The following is a 20,344-nucleotide window of genomic DNA, read 5'->3' as shown; positions in this document are numbered from 1 at the left end:
CTATTGAGCACATAAACTTTTATGCTTTTATCAAGGTGTTGTTTAAGATACAGGTAACATGAATGCTGTCTGATGTTACAGGGGCAGAAGAGCACGTGTGTGTTTATCTGGTGGAGACTGGAGAGAGGGTGATGAAGGAATCCTGTCATCAAAGGCTTTGAGTATACTACAGAAATGAATAAAACATATATATTTAAATCTTAAGTTGTATTTTATTTTAATTTCAAAGAGTTATTTCAGCACTTTTCTGATTCTTGATGTCTGTGCATTTACTGCAGAGCTTCTGTGGTTGAGCCTTGATAAAGGACACACTGGTGGTGGTGACGGCTGCGGAGATCGAAGCAGAAACCTTCTGCTTATCAGTTCAGTGTTTAGCCCACTACACCACAAAAGTCATAAAGCTACAATACGAATAGCATGTAATTGTAAAAATATTAAATCAAATATGGCAAGAAATGGGATGCTGACAACATGAATTGTAAAACGTTTTAAGTAGTCATGCTGATGGAGACACACGGTTGTTTGGAGCAGACATCAGCAGTCATATTGTCCCGCACATGTTCTCCACTCGTGCTTCAAGGTTGTGGGGTTCAGGAGGGACATGATGGAGGGACATAATGGAGGGACATAATGGAGGGACATGATGGACGGCTAGGACAGGCGAAGGTGTTCACGGTGGTCAACTGCTTCATCAAGCTGTGTTGAGATGGCAGCAGATGTGGGCTTCACCGCCTGTAAATGTGTGATGGTTTGTTAGAACAATACGTTTGAATAAAGCTTTGTTTCATGGTGACTTATTCATTTGTGATGTTTACTTTTATTCATTCTTTTACTCATTAATTCATGTTTCCTATTGTTGTCAGTAAATAAAATATTTTATTAACTCATGCATTTATTCATTGCTTGACTGAAAATTGGTATTCACATTGGCTGCATTTGTCTAGTGTGTATTCATGCATCGCTATGTCATATGACAACAAGTTGCATTTTGCTTGTTTTACTAAAACAATATCATTTATAATTTACTAAAACAATAAAAAACAAAAAAAAAGTAATATAATTAAGTATTGGTCAGCATTTGTTATTAGTGGGCTAGCAATGCAATTCATTCTGGGGTAATCTTAATTTTGAATAGTGATAACTTACATTTTAAGAGTATAAAATCAACAGTGTTCTCCCAAGGTGAGATCTTCGAGCAGCTGAAAGAGGTCCTCGTTGCAGACTCTGAGGGAAACCGCACAGGTCGGGCTGTGGAGTTACTGATGCTTTGAGCTCTCACTGCACCTGTCACTCATAGGCCTATCTTTTATTTTATAATTACATGGTTGTATCTTTAACAATCCTAATAATAAAACAAATATCATGGGTTTGCATACATTATATACAAAGAAAAAACAATAACACGGTTAGATATCTTTGAATAATTCATCATAATACAATTAAATTTTATTTCATAAGCTTGAGGGATAAAACAGGAGTTAAATTTAAAAAGAAAAAGGAAAATATAAAGGAGATTTAGGCCAATTTTGCTTGTGGATGAAATGTTTTGCATTTAAAATAAAGAAATTAACAACATATTTAAGAGATCACGATTGTGGGTTTTGGTAAGGATAAAACTGGGTCCGATTAGTAGGGTTAATGACACAAAATAAATGGGCAGCTGTTTCTTCAACAAGCCCACAAAATGAGCAAGTTTAATCAATATTAAGATATTTATAGATCGATGAATTAAACCTGTCACTCGTCTTTCAAGTTGTTGCGCTTGAGATAACGTCGTAGGTCACATGACAACGTCAACATGGCGCATAAAGTGCGGATCGCATTCATACTTAACGAGATCAGGCAATATAGTACCTACTCTTTTAGAGCTTGTTAAGTAAGTACTTATTGAAAATGAGTACCTACTCAATGAGTATGTGGTTTCGAACGCAGCCACGGCACTAGGTGTGTTTGACATCGGCTGCGGCTGGATGCAACTGATCGGCGAGAGTAGCCGCGTGCAGGCGGGGAGGAGCTACAAACGAGAAGTGAAGTCGGACACTTTCTGCTTCCCGCAGTGACGCTCGCGCTGTGTTTGCATACTTTATCAGCTGAAGTGAAATAAATGCAATATTTGGCAATACACAGATGTTTCAGAGAAATTATTGTCATGTAATACTTCATGTACTGCTTAATACAGGGGGCCCTATTTTAACGATCTGAAACGCAAGTGTCAAAGCGCGAAGCGCAAGTAACTTTGTGGGCGGGTCTCGGCGCTGTTGCTATTTTCCCGGCGGGATAAATGGCTCTTGCGCCCGGCGCAAATCTAAAATGGGTTGGTCTGAAGTCCGTGAGTCCTGCACGGGTCCATTTTTGGATACCCGCCCCCGCCCGTACCCGCAAAGTTCAGCACCGGATCCGACCCGTCACCCGTGATAATATCAAAATGAAATCCGCACCCGCCCAGACCCGTTAATATTTGGCCCGTTACCCGATCCGTGCCCGCGATAAAATCACAAACGCTAAAACCATTCCAATTAAAGTGCTTTATTTTTTATCTTGCACCTCTCACAACATCACAACAGCGTCATGAATGGGCTGATGAAACAGGCTAAAGTGCGCTTAAATAGGCTATGGAACCTGATAACTATAGCCTACGAAAATAGACCTGTTAATGGAAGAAGAAAAAAACCTGAGCCTGTCGCTCACAAACAATATATTATAGGCTAGCCTATACTTGAGCCTGCTAGCTGATGTTCGCGTTTCTCCTCGAAGTTTGCAAGCCGCGAAGCCGCTTATGATGTTATTTTCCTGATCTCTTATTACACCCCACTTTCTCCACACATCCGATTTTGCCTTTAAAGACTCGTTGTCAACAATTGTATATACTCCACTCGCCAACTTTACTTTTACTTCATCCATACTCCTGCAACGCTCGCTTCAGCTAGGCTACGAGAAGCATCAACAAAAGTCGCACTGTCGCAGTGGTGGTGACGTGATGGGTCAAATGTCATGTCGTTGTTGCGTATGTGTAATGGTAATTTGGACAAATGTTGCACATATTTTTCACCCGCGCCACTACCCGCCCGCGAGGAGTTAATTATCCGCCCGCATCCCCGCCCGTGAATTTTAGGAATGTCACAATCCACCTGTTTTAGCCACTTTTTTGCGGGTACCCGCGGGTAACCCGTTGCAGGACTCTGGTCTGAAGTAGCTTCATTATTCATAGGTGTGGTTTGGGCGTAACGTGAATAAACAAATCAGAGCGTCATCCAACATTCCCTGTAAAAGCAGGTGCGCAAGTTCCATTATGGATTGCTATTATTATGGCGTATTTACCAGGCGCACGCCAGGAGCGGTTCACAGCCGAGGAGACTGATGTTCTTGTAAGAGCAGTGAAAGACAGAGAAGTTGTGTTGTATGGGGATGGGAGAAACCCACCCAAAATAGCGTCGGTTAAACAGGCGTGGGAGGAAATAGCCACAATTGTTTCATCAGCTGGCATCCCCAGGACGTCGCACCAGTGCCGCAAGCGCTACAATGACATCAGAAGACGGGGAAAGTCCAAGCTTGCCAGCATCAATCAGGCACGCCGTGTAACGGGAGGTGGATCTGCCTCTACTCAGGACCTGACGCCAGCAGAGGACATCGCTGCGTCCACCCTCACCGATTTTTTTCTTGACGGACAAACCAATTTGTTAGATGTCCTTATATACATATATGTCTTGCCAGAAGTTGCCACTATTGGGCAAACAGGTCTCCTTAATTATTAGACTACAATTAGCCTGAATAATTTGTAAGCTAGATTTATGCCTATTTTTTCACATCTTCGTGGCACACCACAATGATTTCCGTCATCTCATGTGTTAATATTTTTTAGTGTAACAATTTATGATTTGCAAAAATAACTGTTGCATCTGTGTAGATTACATGAGCAAAGTGTATGCGCGTTGTGCACGCTATACATTATGGTCAAGCATGCACCCTTAAAATAGCATAATGAACAACGCGCAACGCGCCACTGACTTTAGACTAGGTTTTTTCTGGTCAGTGGCGCAATTGTTTAATGGAACAGCAAAATAGCACCAGGGATTGTTTGCGCCGGAACACGCCTCCTTTTTTGCGCTGAACCGCCCAGGTAGCGCAAGTTCATTCACTAGTTTAGCGACGTGCTTCTGCGGAGGGAAAAGCGCGCTTTGCACGGGTGCAAAATAGGAATGACACATGCGTCGGTGTACAAAGTCAATTGCGCTGGGTGCAAGATAGGGCCCAGGGTGTGTTTGTAGAAGAATACATTTCAATATATAAACCGACACTATCAATGAAGTGGGGTCTATGTTTTTAATCACTTCTATTTTGATAAACATGACAACATAACATCGCGACTACATGAAAGGAGGTTTTACTGTTATAAAAAACAGATTTGTGCGCATTAGTGGAGCTGAAGGTTTTAGAATAAACACGAAACACACGTGATCGCTGTCATGCGGTGAATCTGGCCAATCGTAGTATGGCTGTGTCGTCATCAGAGCCCCTGCAGCCGCTCTGGAGAAACTGCATCGGCTGTATTAGCCGGCTGCTCTCGAATCGCTCTCGCGGCACTTTGTTGACATACGTCACTGTCACGTGGCGTCGGCGCTGCCTCAAGTCGGACAAAATTTCTAACCGGCATGCACTGCTTCAAGTCAGCTGCCGATTGGTCTGCGCATCGCTGGGTGAAGTCGAACAAGCCTATTGTCACGCCAGGCTCCCACGTCACACAATCACAGCGCAAGCCTTCCCCTGAGTACTAAACATGCACACCTGCATCCCATCAGCACGGCAATCACCCACAGTACAAAAGACAAGCACACACTCATATTCACTGTCCGTCTCGTTTGTAAAAGGTACTTACCCTCTTTGCTTACTTCAAGGACTTCCATACGATACCTACCTTCTTCCTGTGTTACCTCCAAGTCTCCATTGTGTTCCATCGTCGTGTGTATCTTCAGTGTCTCCTCTGCTCCAAGCCTGTCTCCAGCGTTGCACCATCTGCAAGTATAAGGACTGTGTTATCCAGGATCTCATCACCGAACTCCCAAGAATTACTGCACCACTCACCTGCACTTCCATTCACTCTAATGGACTGCTCAATAAAACTTCCCTAACCTGTATTTCTTGTCTCCACCCCTTCTGTACCGTAACAGAAGACAACCTTCCCCACAACCAATGAGCACCAGTATGAGCACCCCGGATCCCTTCCAAGCACTTGTGGATGCTGTCCGTTGAGCACTTCCGTCCAACCCACCAGCACCACCACCAGCGATCACTTCCGTCAGCACCACCACTATTGTGAACCTAACTGCTGCCGGTGTCACCCTTCCAGTATGTGCCCTTTTCTACTCTGGGTCAGCCGGCAACTTCATCTCTGGCGCCCGCTGCCTTCAGCTCTCAACGAGCCTCCAAGCTGCCTCCCCATCGGTCATGGGACTGTGCCATCGATCTGCTTCAGGGTGAGTCAGTGCCCCGTGGTAAAATATATCCTCTGTCACTTCCGGAGGAGAAGGCCATGGAGGAATACATCCAGGAGGCGCTCGACCAAGGATACATCCACCCGTCTACCTCCCCTGCTGCTTCCAGATTCCCGTTGGGCACTGTTCTTTACTAGATTAAATTATACCATTTCCTATCGCCCAGGACCTAAGAATGTGAAGGCGGATGCCCTTTCCCGTCTCTATAACCCTGAAGAGAACACTAAGAGAACTGAACCCATTCTTCCTGTGAAACTGTTCGTGAGTCAACATCGCCCTCCTCCAATGTCTCCACCAACACTCTGGGGGTCAATGAAACCCTCTCGCTGCTGAAGGAGCGCTTCTGGTGGCCCAACATGGCATCTGACGTCAGAAGGTACATGAGGGGATGTAAGGAATGCGCTATCTCAAAGCCCTTGACATCTTGCCTCCGGCAAACTCCATCCTCTGCCTGTTCCCAACCGTCCATGGTCACACCTAGGAGTAGACTTCATCACAGATCTACCCGTGTCGAATGGCTGTACCTGTATTTTAGTGGTCATTGATAGATTTTCCAAGTCATGTCGTCTGATTCTGTTGAAAGGACTACCTACTGCTATGGAAACTGCTGAACTAATGTTTAATATGATTTTCAGATACTACGGAATCCCTGAGGATATCGTCTCAGACAGAGGACCACAATTCATCTCCTGGGTATGGAAATCATTCTTCTCGCTCCTAGGTGTAACCGTCAGCCTCTCCTCTGGGTACCATCCACAGACCAACAGACAGACAGAGAGGAAGATCCAGGAGATCGGTCGGTTCCTCCGCACCTTCTGTCATGGCCACCAGTACTCCTGGAACCAGTTCCCGGGTTGGGCCGAGTACGCACAGAACTCCCTACGTCAGTCAACCACCGGTCTTACTCCATTCCAGTGTATGCTCGGTTACCAACCCCCATTGTTCCCCTGGTCCGGGGAACCGTCTGATGTCACATAGATCGACTACTGGTTCCGGGAGAGCAAGAGGGTCTGGGACTCCGCACATCACCAGCTTCAACGGGCTCTGCGCAGACCCAAGAGGACAGCCGACCTTAGTCGCTCCAACACACCCACTTTCCAGCTGGGTCAGAAGGTCTGGCTGTCCACCAGGGACATCAAGTTGCGTCTGCAATGCAGGAAGCTCAGTCCCAGGTTCATTGGCCCTTTCCCATCGTGAAGCAGATCAAACCAGTCACGTACCAACTCCCTCCACACTACAGAATTCATCCCACATTCCATGTTTCCCTGTTAAAGCCTCACTTTCCCTCTGTTTCTGTTCCCACAGAGCCTGGCGTAGCCGAAGAAAGCCGCTTACCAGGTCAACGACATCTTGGACTCCCGGTGCCGTGGTGGCCTCCTCGAATACTTAGTGGACTGGGAAGGCTACAGTCCCGAGGAACGCTCATGGGTACCAGGAAACGACATTCTCAGTCCTTACCTGCTTGAAACCTTCCATGCCTCTCATCCCAACAGACCTGCACCTAGAGGCAGAGGCCGACCACCACAACGTCGGGGTCCTCGGCCCTCAGACCTCAGGAGCGGGCCGTGGAGGGTGGGGGGGTGGTAGTGTCACAGTCACGCCAGGCTCCCACGTCACACAATCACAGCGCACGCCTTCCCCTGAGTACTAATCACACACACCTGCATCCCATCAGCACCACAATCACCCACAGTACAAAGGACATGCACACACTCACATTCACTGTCCGGTCTCGTTTGTAAAAAGTACTTACCCTCTTTGCTAAGGGGAGCGCGAGACACAACCTAACGCAGGGTTAGTTGTAACACGCATGGTTTAACACTTTCCACACATGCCAGGATGGCAACTTAGTGTATTTACTAGTAGCCATATAAACATTATTTAGAGAAAAATAGTGCCAAAATTAAAAAGTCTTTGGAAGATATCACTGAACATTTATTTAACCATAGCAAAAGTACATTTCTTACTTAAGTTTATTTTTCATCTCTATATGTTGTGTTTATTTAAAATAAGACAAGCCCGATATTATTGTAATCTTATCTGTTATTTAACAGTTGAGATCGTTCTTTAATGCTGATCTAACAGCAGAAGACATGATCTGCGGTTTAAATCCTAGTTGTTGCACAGATGGGGTGCATTGTAACACTGCGTTACAATGTGCCCCTATTAGAAATATGCCATTATATTCTATACTTTTATGAATTATTTTGAGAAACCATGAGAAAAGGGTGAGTAATGACTGAGTCAATGTTAAGAAATTATTCATTATGTTTTTAACTATGCTGTATAGATGTATTTGGCGCCGTGTTTGTTGTCAAACTCAAAACTTTGTATATTTTGAATGATTCAAAAATGCAATTTTAAACATTTTGTTTTAAAAAGTTAATAATTGTATTTTATTGACAAAATATTTAAGTTGGTCTTGGATATTTTTTTGATTATATCATAACATTTAAGCTGTCATTTGGTAATGTTACAATGTACCCCACCTATGGGGCATGTTGTCACATTTCACTTCATTATTAGGCAAGGCAAGGCAAGGCAAGGCAAGGCACACACACACACACACACACACACACACACACACACACACACACACACACACACACACACACACACGCGCGCGCACGCGCACACGCACACTCACTCACTCACTCACTCACTCACTCACTCACTCACTCACTCAATGCTTGACAGAACAGATACAGCATGGCCTTTGGGGAGGGAAAGCAATAGTCACATACTCTGACTATGAATGCAATTTGCTGAATTGTGCCCATATGATACATTGTTTTTTACATTTTATTTTTTGTATTTTAGACATTATAAAAAACTTGTTTTGCTCTGCTACCCTATTCAGATATAGAGTTCCCTCTGATATTTTTAGGATAATATAGTTATTTATTGCTCAAATATATAAGGAAATAGGGTTACTTTATTTAGTTGGTCTCCTTATATATGTTGCACCTAAATCAAACTCTTTAGAGTATTAGTAGACTGGCAGGGGAAGGGTTAATAGACGAATGGGTTATGGTTAGAATTAGTTGACATATACTTGCAAAGTTATTTTATACTCAGTAGAATGTCTGGGGCAAACAATTAAGAAATAAGCATGATCCTGAATATGAAACCCCTCTCAGACTTTATGGTTTTGTTGTAGTAATATTTCACCATTAAGACAGGAATGACTTTGGTATATCGGAATTAAAACGTGCTTAAATACAACGGTTTATAACTTATGTCACACAACAGTGGATGACATTCTAAGTCTACAAATAAAGTACCCAGAAGCACATTATTTCGTTCTGAATCTTTGGAACAACATGTGATCAAAAAATTCAACCTTGCAAGCAGAATCTTAAGCAGAATCATAAATGATAAGTAATGTTGCTTGTTTTATCATACATAAAAACACTTTTTTTGGAATCCCCCCCATAAAAGATTCTATATACAATCCTAGAGTTCTTGACTCAATTTTAAAGAAACTTATGCCGCAAAGGTTCTGGATAAATGATTACATAATGATGATTGCATAACCATAACACCATAACAGATCACTCTAGTCTAGACACATGCATTTTCTACAACGCTGCTTTGAAACGATACGTATTGTGAAAAGTGCTGTAAAAATCAATGTGAATTGAATTGAATTGAATTGACATTGAAACAAAAGAATGTGGGGAAAACAACTGCATGTGACTACATACTATTGGAATGCAATGATAACACATTCAGAAAATAATATATAAAACAATTAATATAAATATATCAAAATATATTATAAGTTCTATATATATAAAATGTAATTTATCAGTATCAGCATCAGTATGGTCTCATCAATCTTCTCTGTATGTCTTTTAAAAATATTTGTCCTTGTCTTATTCAAGGACAAAACCCACTCCGGCCTGTGGGAATTACACACACATACAGATCCCTAAATGATTCATGAGCATTTGAATAATCAGGGAATTATATATAAGCTTAAATCAACTCTGATCTGCTTCATTGACATTTACTCTGTTCGGTAAGTCAGTGCTGGTGTGATGAACAACATGTTTCCTGTCTGGACTCTCAGCTCTCTGATCCTCAGCTACACTCTTGCGTCTCCCATCTTCAATAACTCGAGGTAAGATATTGACAAGTTGTCCAAAAAAGAAAAAAAAGAAAAAGAAAAAGGAGCACATTATTTTTCATACGTGTGATGTATTTGTTTTTAGCAGAGGCTCTATGGAGACTTTTCCCAATATCACAGAGATTATGGAATACAATAAGACCAGATTTATGGAAAATATGGAGACTTTTCCCAATGTTACCGAGACCAATCAGACCAGGTAGGCTATAATGCACGCACGCACACACACACACACACACGCACGCACGCACGCACGCACACACACACACACACACACGCACACACACACACACACACACACACACTTGACAGAACAGAAACAGTGTGAATGAGTTGAGATGAGATTCGGACAGAGATCCAAGAAATGGAGGAACATGAGCATTATCCTGAATAAGAGAATCCCAGTGCTTTCTTTATCAGGGGCACCGCTAGCCATTTTTGGCCCTATGAAAGAATATGATGTTGGGCCCCCTACCGCACCAACCTAGCTATCCAAAATCTTTGTCTGCAATTTAATAATACTGACCAATTAAGCTCCGCTCGCTCAACCCAGAATGCCCCAATTGGTTAATGAAACATTGATTAAAATTAAGATACAATTTATACAAAACTAAATTCCCTTTAAAGAAAGGCTTTCTACAAAACAAAACTTAATGATGTGATCACAATAATTTCTGACCCACTCTATGTCTCCAGGCATTGAGCATCTTATGTGTCCTTTCTCACTCATGCTGTTCACTTTTCAGCTTCTTTCAAAAAATAACATTATAATATTTAAACATAAATATAAAACTAAATACCTTTTCTTAATGGCTACAACAAGTATAGTAGCCTACAGTACAGAGAAATGTCATGTTGGATTGGGATTTTTTTACCCGTGAGCGTGAGTGGTTCGTGAGTGGAGCGTTTTGCTGGATTTTGCCGGAAATGCAGAAATAAGCAATAATTAAGTTTTATTTGTAACTCTTTGGTAGAGTATACTTTTATCATTTCTATTACATTACTACTAGTACTGTTACTACTAATAAAACCAGTCTCTGGGGGCCCCAAAAGTGCGTGGGCCCTTAGAATCGTCCTAACTTCCCCCCCCTTAGCGGCGCCCCTGTTCTTTATGGTATTCTTTCACCAACAGGAATTTTTTTGTGCATTTTTTTGCATTTCAATATCATAATATGCTCAAATTCTCTCGTACATGTGGTGCTCCTGTCTTTTGGTAATTTTCTTAATAAATAACACTTTCATTGAGCGTTTACATGGAGCAGTAGCCACGTTTACATGCACACTTTTTTGTCATTCCGATTAAAATCATTCAGATTGAAAGATTCGGTGGAATGTTTACATGAGACGTTATCTAAACCGATCTGGTGTTTAACTGTGCTGACTTTCAGTCGGAATCATTTTGTGACATACGCACACAGTTTGTCTGCCACATCATCATTCGTAACGTTAGAATCGTGGATTAATAGTCCTTGGTCATTTTTATATTTATTTATTTTTCTGTGGGCGGACATCCAGTAGTTTAACCTAATTTGTGTCCTATACAATAGCTATTTCAACAGCTGTGAATGATGAATGCGGAATCAAAATGAATTCAATTCATTTATTTTGAAAAACACAAAATTAACTATAAAATGCACCCAAATTATTAATAAAAACAGGATGTATGGTGAAACAAGAATGAAAGCATTTAAGACGTGCTCAGCATCATTACTAGTACTAAACGCATAGCTATTTCAGATGATTAAGGAAAGATACCATAATCACAAAGGTATAACAAAAGTAATTAAAGTAGACTGTGGGTAACATTAATGTTACTTAACCAATTTGAAGCAGTTGTTTAACCTTTTTTTTATATCTAACTTAGCGATAATTAAAATGTCGACACATCCTCTCCAGCAGCTTGAATGTTCCCCGTTGCAATGGCAACTCTCAACAGCCACCAGGACTTATAAGTTACAGTTTTATAAAAGCTATTTATTATTTGTTGTAAAGTGCTAGAATCACCTCAGATAAATTCTTCTGTCAGGCGCAGCTAGGCGAAGCCTCGGACAAACGCTGTCTAGATGAGATGCTTTAGCCAGGCTATGTCTGTGTCATTATTCCAACATTATGTTCATAACATGTTACAAAATAAAAAGTTTAATACCTCAGAAAAATTTACTTTCCTCTCTTGTCAACTCTTCAGTTGTGGAGGCGCGCGCTATAGCCTATATCACGTCACAGAAAGACATGCACTCAAAGTAATCGGATCAGGTCGTTTATATGGAGGAATTTTTCGTTTGATCGGTTCATGAAAAGGTTTATCCCACCCCTCTCAAACCGATCATTTTTATTACGATTGAGGTTTTTATATGGAGCATTTTCATTCGGATTGGACTTTTAAACCGATTACAGTGCTCCATGTAAACGCACCTACTGTAATCGATTTAAAAGTCCAATCCGAATGAAAATGCTCCACATAAACACCTCAATCGGAATAAAAATACCCAAACCGAATGAAATTGTAATCGGTTTAAGAGGGGTGGGATAAACCTTTTCATGAACCGATCAAACGAAAAATTCCACAGTAGGTGCGTTTACACGGAGCACTGTAACGGGGACATTCAAGCTGCTGGAGAGGACATGTCGACATTTTGTTTCTCGTAAGTTAGGTATAAAAAAAAGTTAAACAACTGCTTCAAATTGGTGAAGTAGCATTACCCACAGTCTACTTTAATTACTTTTGTTAATATTCATACCTATGTGTGGTATCTTTCCTTAATCATCTGAAATATCTATGAGTTTAGTATGCTGAGCACTTTTTGAATGTTTTCATTCATGTTTCCATTAATGTTTCACTGTATATATATCCTGTTTTTATTAATAATTTGGGTACATTTTATTGTTAATTTCGTGTTTTTCAAAATAAATGAATTGAATTAATTTTGAGTCTGCATTCATCATTCACAGCTGTTAAAATAGCCATTGTATAGGACATAAATTCGCGTCTGAAACCCGAGATGAAAAATTTGAACTTTGGCGTCAATTCGCGCAGCGTTAACCAATCAGGAGCCTGCTTTCTGCTGTCACGTGGCAATGTGACGTGATGAGAAACCCTGCATAATTTAAAAATACTACTATTGTGTCACAAAATGTAGTTTTAAGACTTTTTCAGGTGAGAATGTAGTTGTTTAAAGCTCAAATGTGTGGTTCATTTATAAAGAGAGCACCTATTTAAAAAAAAAATCTTGCTTTTTTGGAGTTGTGAGATCCAGGCGATCACTGGACGCTCAGCGCTCATTAACCCCGGCGAGAGCAGCCTTTCCTCGGCCAGTCCTTCTGACGTCTGATGTCTTTTATCGTCTTGTGTATATCTAATGGGTGATCTTTGGTGTCATGAATCTATAATTTGTTGTCTGCCAAATCGTTTTGACTGAGGGCAAAGAGAAGTTTCATAACTTATTTTTTTTAGGATATTTAAATATACATGCAGTGAAGATAATGTAGGAGTTGCCTGGACCACATTTGTGTGGCTATTAATGATTCATATATTTTTTAATGAAAATGAAAAGAGGCAGAGTGGTGTTTTATGACATATTTCTCAAACACTCAGTTTATACGCGCGTCGAATTCGCTGTGGACACGCGAATGGATTCAAAATGTTTAAGTGTCCAACTAGACGCGGTAGACACGATTTTGACGCGTTTGGTGTGAACGCAGCATGACGATACAGATCCACTTTTGCGGCCCGACTGAAACGTGGTGTTGTGACGCTTCCGCTCATATGTTGATGGCCGTTCCTCAAGTTTACCGCTATGGGCGTGCTTTTGAGCCAGCAGGGAATGAAAAACAAAGGACCAGCGAGAGACTTCCCTCCGTCTCCATGTGCTCTACTTCTATTGGATAGTCGCGTCGCGTTTAACGGATTCATTTGCATAAAGTTGAGCTTCGTCCAGCTTTTTTGACGCGCAGCATTTGTTCAAATGCAGCGCTGCCTTCCCGGAATGCTTTGCGGGCGCGTTAAAGTCGCATGACGTCACCCATTGGAATAAAGTGGAGTGCGGCGCGACAGAAGTGTTGCACGGACAAGTGGATCAGCACCTTGAGACAGCTTGCTCACGTCACATCTATGTCGTCAAGCTTAGTCTGAGGCTGCACAGAACGCTCAGCCATCACGAAGTGAGTGCTTCTAATTGACTTCACTTGTCTCCATTGAAGTCTATGGGGTCGCTGTGTCCATTTCTGGTTTGGTTACTGGCATTTTGTGAACCGTTTGGCGTTCCATACAGAATCGCGCCGCGCGATACGCGTCTATCACGCCGTAGGACCTCCAGACGCGCGTCAACGCGACTTTCCATTGACCTAACATTGAAATCACTCGCTCCTGACGCTCTATTCGCATTTGGTGTGAATGCAGCATTACGAATCTATTGCGGCAGACAAATTGTGTGCGCATGTCACAAAATGATTCCGATTGAAAGTCAGCCCATTTAAACACCAGATCGGTTTGGATAACGTCTCATGTAAACAGTCCACCGAATCTTTCAATCGGAATGATTTTAATCGGAATGACAAAATAGTGCGCATGCAAACGTGGCTAATGTTTTAATTGAACTGATTTGTCATATCTTAATGCTATATGTAATTGCACGTATGTTGACGTATGATACACAACATTGTATTACTATCGTCTTGCGATCAAAGAATTCAACCTCGCAAACACATTCTGAATCTAAATAATTATGAATTTGTGTGTGTCTTGTTTTGTCTATGTGGCTTGATTGTTTGTTAAATTATTGTTAGTAAAAAAAGATTAAAAGATTGTTAGTAAAATTGACCTGTTTATTTTGTTTGTGTCCTTTTAGGATAATCTTTCTCTCTTACTTTCACATGCCTGGGTGAGAATTTATAATTAACATGACAAGACTGAAATGTAAATGTATGTTTATGAATGAGTTTATGTCATTCAATTTCACATAAGTAGGCCTACAATACAATTAAGCATGCAAGATTCTTCCTGGTAGCTCAATTTCTTGGTGCCAAATTTCCAAGCCATGCTAATATTTATCTGTACCTTACAGCTGTCCATTTGGTACCTGTGCCTTGCAGAAACTGGCTAACGATATGCAGAATGGGGATGAGAAAGCAGGAAACACCGCACAGGACCCATTTGGGCCAGGGAAAAAATAAGAGATGCAGGAGAAAAAGGAGAACAACTTTTGTTTTTAGAAAAGAGCAAATAAATGTATGTCTAATGTCATCTCTTCGCACCAATGAAGAATAAAATAAATTGTATTACTATCCATTGACTTATTTTCCTTTCTTTTTTTTAAATAAAAAAAATGCATCTAAAAATGAATCTGTGCAGCTAAATGCTCGTAAGTACAGAAAAATATGGATCCAAGTAGTAAAACCTATCTAGGCTGCATATTTTAATTATTTCAATTACTGTAAATGGAAACAAAAGATTGTGGAAAAATAAATCTAAAGCTGCAACTGCATGCGACTACCAGAAGAGGGCACCATATTTATATATAACATTTCTGAACGTGTATGTTACAAACAATATATATATATATATATATATTTATAGTGCATGTCTATGACTGATGCCCTCTAAGCAGTGGCACAGCTGGCACCAGAGGACATTTCACCACTTTATGTGCACACAGCTCAACTGTATCAATCTCCTCTGGTGGACATGTTTTATGACACAATTTAAAAGCTGTACAAATAAACAGTATAACAGTGAAGCGGACAAGCTGTGTTCTAAAGGGCTCATAATAAGAAATGAAGACGTAAAACGTAATTTCATTGAAGTCTTTATTGAAAAAAAAAAAAAAAATACAAAGGTAATTGTGACTTTATGCAGCATCTCATAAGTGCAACTTTATATCTAATAATTGTGACTTCATATCTTATAACATTACTTTATATGTCACAGTCGAAGCTTTATTTCTCCTAATTGCGATATTATATCTCACAGTTGTGCCTTTATATCTTACAATATGATAATTCAGAATAGCAACTTTAAAAAAAAAAAAATTTATTTCTTGGAAATGCAATGTAGCTATCCCATTTTAAACACCACTGTTCAGAAAAGGAAAAAAAGCAACCAAAAATCAAGAAATTTGGTAAGTACATGTATAGCAATCTTAAACCATTTAAAATCACAATATGGCTGTAACAATAAGGTAAATGCCTAATTTCAAAGACAGAAGATCACACAGGGCATCACGGAAAAATGATAACATTCGAGATTTACGAGAAAGAGCACTGTCAGAGAATGAGTTTTGGACGATTAGTTCCACCCCCTTTCCAATCTTCTGAGCAATTCCAATAATTCTGCTGCCACTCACACCCTGAGTACCAGGGAAGAGGCCAGCAGATTTAGTGAATATTGAGATCTCAGAAGGGAAAGACAGCATTATCTGCGATTACTTTTTGTTAATCAGAGGTTCTTCATCATCAGAGTCACTCGTCAATCAAAGGTGAATGTGACATTTCATTGTTGCTCATGATTATCAGCTTCCTACAAAGGAAAGGAAAGAGGCCTCAGATGGTTTATGTGTGTCCTTGAAAGAGCTATTCCAACAATATGTTCATCCTCTGCAAAGGACACACACACACACACACACGCACACGCACACGCACACGCACACGCACACACACACACACACACACACACACACACACACACACACACACACACACACACACACACACACACACACACACACACACACACACACACACACACACACACACACACACACACACACACACACACACACACACACACACACACACACACACACACACACACACACACACACACACACACACACACACACAAGCAACAGTGTGGATGCTCTACTGTGTTGTTGGCCTATGGTGGTTTGCTGGTTTTAAGATGGTTTAGCTGGATTCCCATTGTCTACATTCACACATTTAGTGTTTGGGATTTAAAAACCTATTTAATAACAGGGACTCTTGAACTGAACTAGTGAACAATGCAAATCCCTTTTTTTGTTCTCATTATAGCTGTGGTGGCCTGATGTGAACAGCTGGAGATTTTGAACAAGGTCACTGAATCTGAAAACGCAGCATTAGAGGTTACTGAAATCCGTTGCCTTGTCTGTTGCACATGACTGGCTAATGTTACCCAAATTCACTCTATCCTCGTCTATTTTATATCCTAGCATGCATTTTTGGTTTGCTGCAGATATACAGCCCCCGAATCCTTCAAGGCAGCATTCCAGCTAACATTCTCAGAACTTTGGCTAACGTTCGACATGTATGTGGCTGGGCAATGATGTCACCTATTGAATTGTTCTTGTTAGTGTCTGCCTTGGAGTCCCGCTCGGAGCAGGGCAAGTACCAGTTGCATTGTGACTTCTCCTACAACAACCGTCAAATCAAAAACCAATAGGAACACAGAAACTGATGCTGATAATTTTTTTGTTTATGAAATTAACGTGAGACAATTACCACTTGTTTTTGTTTGCTAGCCACCATTACTGTCCTTCATGTAAATGCAGCTCACAGTCACTGAACGTGTCATGGATTGATATAAAACTCCGGAGAGTCTTTTTACGTGTCCATTTTTAACATGCCTTGACTGCCGTACACTCTGACATTGATCACAACTGAGAACATACATGTTACATGGCTTAAAGCAGGGATCATATTTGTGCAGTCTGACAAGCAACAGTCAAAAAGGACTATTATGAATCAGTGTACACCTGGTTGAATATTCGTCTAACATTTTTTAAATGTTACTACTTGTTTAGATGGTTCCCTTTTGTAAAACGAAGAAAAAAGTTTTGAAATTAATGTTTAAGAAAATGGGTGTTTTATTCAGAACTAATGTTTTCATAACTCAATGGGAACGACCAAAATCTGGTGACCCTGCTGAGCGATTAGCAATGTTTCCTTGCATGTTACCTTTTCTTGTACTCCTTTCATTCTTTTAATCGTTGCTTTCAGTAAATCTATATAGTCTGATAGATTTTAATGGTTTGGATTACTTTTCCTCTGTGGCAAACAACAGCTTTTCATGCCACAGTAAGGTCACCACAAAGTGGATTAAGACAAAGTGGCGGTCTCATGCTGTGCTACGAAAGTGGATGACTGCCACACACACACACACACCTACTCACATACATTCACCACTGAATTTTGGAGTTGCACTTTACACCCAGCAGGCTAATTTCACGTCATTACCGAAAATGCAGATGTTCAAAAGACGTTCAGTGCTTTTGAATGCGGCCAAAAAGTGAAGGAGAAACCGATAAGCAGAACTTTCTGGATGTTTTTTTCCACTCACCCACTCCCACACACATTTCCTCTCCATTGCTGTTTTTCTGTAATCAAGGTTTGTTAGTTTCAGATTAAAATTCTAATCATTGCCTCATTATGATGCCTTATTGGCCAATCACTTGAGTCATTCTAAATTCCTCCGTGTTTAAAAATAAAATAAGCCTTGCCTGGTCGATTGTCCTCATCATTGTCGTCTCATCATCAGTCCATCCTTCACCCCTTATCTTCATCATTCACTGCCTGATGGAACAGTCAATGTAGGCTGATCATTAGGGGTTATAATGAGAGTGTACCTGTCTCTGCTCACAGCCACCGACCTGCTTCTGTCCGCTTTGACTCACTGGAGACCTCTTCATTTTCTAAAGAACAAGCCAACCCTCTCTACACCCACGCTGGTCCAGAGTGCACAAGCCTCTGTCATTATGGATGTGTGTTAGATGGTAATTTGTCATTGAGCAGAGGTTTCTTATCCAAAACAACTTACACTACACTGACACTAAAGGTAGGGTAGGCAATTTCGCAGAGGCAAGCAATAGCAAGCTAGCTTTGTAAGCATAAGATCCCACCCTCCCTTCATTGGGCTACGCTCGCCAAAGCCACGTCTCCTTCAAAACACATGAACATGCACATTCAGAGCAGAGTCTGCAAGCATCTCGAGAGACAGCGTTAAATTACCTCATGTCTCAAAGCACATAACATTACAATAATAATGAATGTAAACAACTTAAATAGCGCTGATTTGTACCACCTAACTGCTGCATATTCATTGCAGCTTTGATAGTGTTGCCACAGAAATGCATAAATCTGAGTCTGAGGACATGAACAACTCCGGGTAGAACGTCACAGGTTGCTATCTCGTAATTAAGGTTATGACATGGCACACTGTAAAAAAAAATTGGGGGGAAAAATTGTGTAAATTGATCATTACATATTGGCCCAATAAATGACTTCCAAATAATTATCGCCATGCAAAAAGATGCATTGTACTAATCATAGCTTAAGGTCTTCACTAAAAATTAAAATTGTATATTCACCGAACATATTTAATTGTGCTCAGTCAATCTATGAAGTCGAAGTGAAAAATCCATGTTGGCTGAACAAGTCCTCCGTCCGAAAAACGGTATACGCATGCGCAAAATGCGCTTGAAAAAAACCGTTTGTGTGGAGATTTCAAACGCGGAGACGCGGGAGCGGCAGTGCGAGCGGAGCCGAACCAGCAGGTGCTGAAGACCGAGACACATTCCCAAGAGAATAGAGATATTCATCTCACAAAGACTTTGGTGAGTATTTAGCACTGAAATTATTCTCCAGAGTTTTGCTTTATGACCGGGTATGAAGTTTAAAAGACATTTTGTAGAATCACGAGTTCATGCATTCATTGTTTTCATGAGTGTGTTCTCGTTTACCACATAATTATCTAATGGTAGCCTGTAGCCAATAGTTTTATTTTCCTCATGTCTTATATGTCTAAAACAATAGGTAATAAGGAAATTAAGTCATTTGTGTGAAATGTACGGCATGCGACTGTTGAACACGGTGCATTTGGCGTCGGCCTCTTTCTGGGCTTAAGTTATTGCCTTTTAATATTAAACACGTCAAGCTCGTGATTTTCTTATGTCCATTCATTCGTCTCATCCTCATTAATGAAGAAACTTCTGTTCTGTCTCCTGCCAGATGTGATGTAGGGGAGCTTTGTCATTAATGTTAGTTTTTATTTTTATTTGCAGGTTTTTAGCTTGCCGTGCCGTGTTTTCTTCACCACAACAAGACATCCTGTTATGCAGAAGACTTCTTGAATGTATTCAGAGTTTTTCCTTATTGAAAATAAGGTATTTTAACCCAAATATCCTGTGTTGGAATTTGCTTGTTAATAAAGTAATGTGATAAAATGTCAACCCTGTTGTCTGTTTCTGTATTTTGCTGAATATATTTATGTTTTTAGTCATTTTTGTCTTTTGGGACAGTGAGAAATAAACAATTGTTACTACAATTTAAAATATTTAATTGGACCAACCACACAGTTTCGCTGTAAAACATTTCTCCAATTCAAAAATTTCTAGTGACTGATCACATCTAAATTTTTCCATTTGGCCAACTAAAAAATTTAGATGTGATCGGTCACTAGAAAATTTTTAATTGGAGAGGTCTGACATTTTTTACAGTGTTGGTAAATTACATTTTTCCATTAGCTCAACATATTTCTAATTGAGCCCATGTTAACAGGGTGTTGCCACAATGGATAAAATTCAATTCACAGAAATTCAATTTGGCTAATTGAAAATTTTAGATGTGACCAGTCACTAGAAAATTTTGAGTTGGGAAGATTATAAATTTTTTCCATTGGCTCAACATATTATTTCCAATTGAGCCCATGTTAACAGGCTCTTGCAACAATTGATAAAATTACATTTACAGAATTTCA

The sequence above is a fragment of the Gobio gobio genome, assembly GCF_949357685.1.
Source record: "Gobio gobio genome assembly, chromosome: 5".
NCBI classification, from domain to species: domain Eukaryota; kingdom Metazoa; phylum Chordata; class Actinopteri; order Cypriniformes; family Gobionidae; genus Gobio; species Gobio gobio.
Note: the sequence above shows the minus strand (reverse complement) of the source record.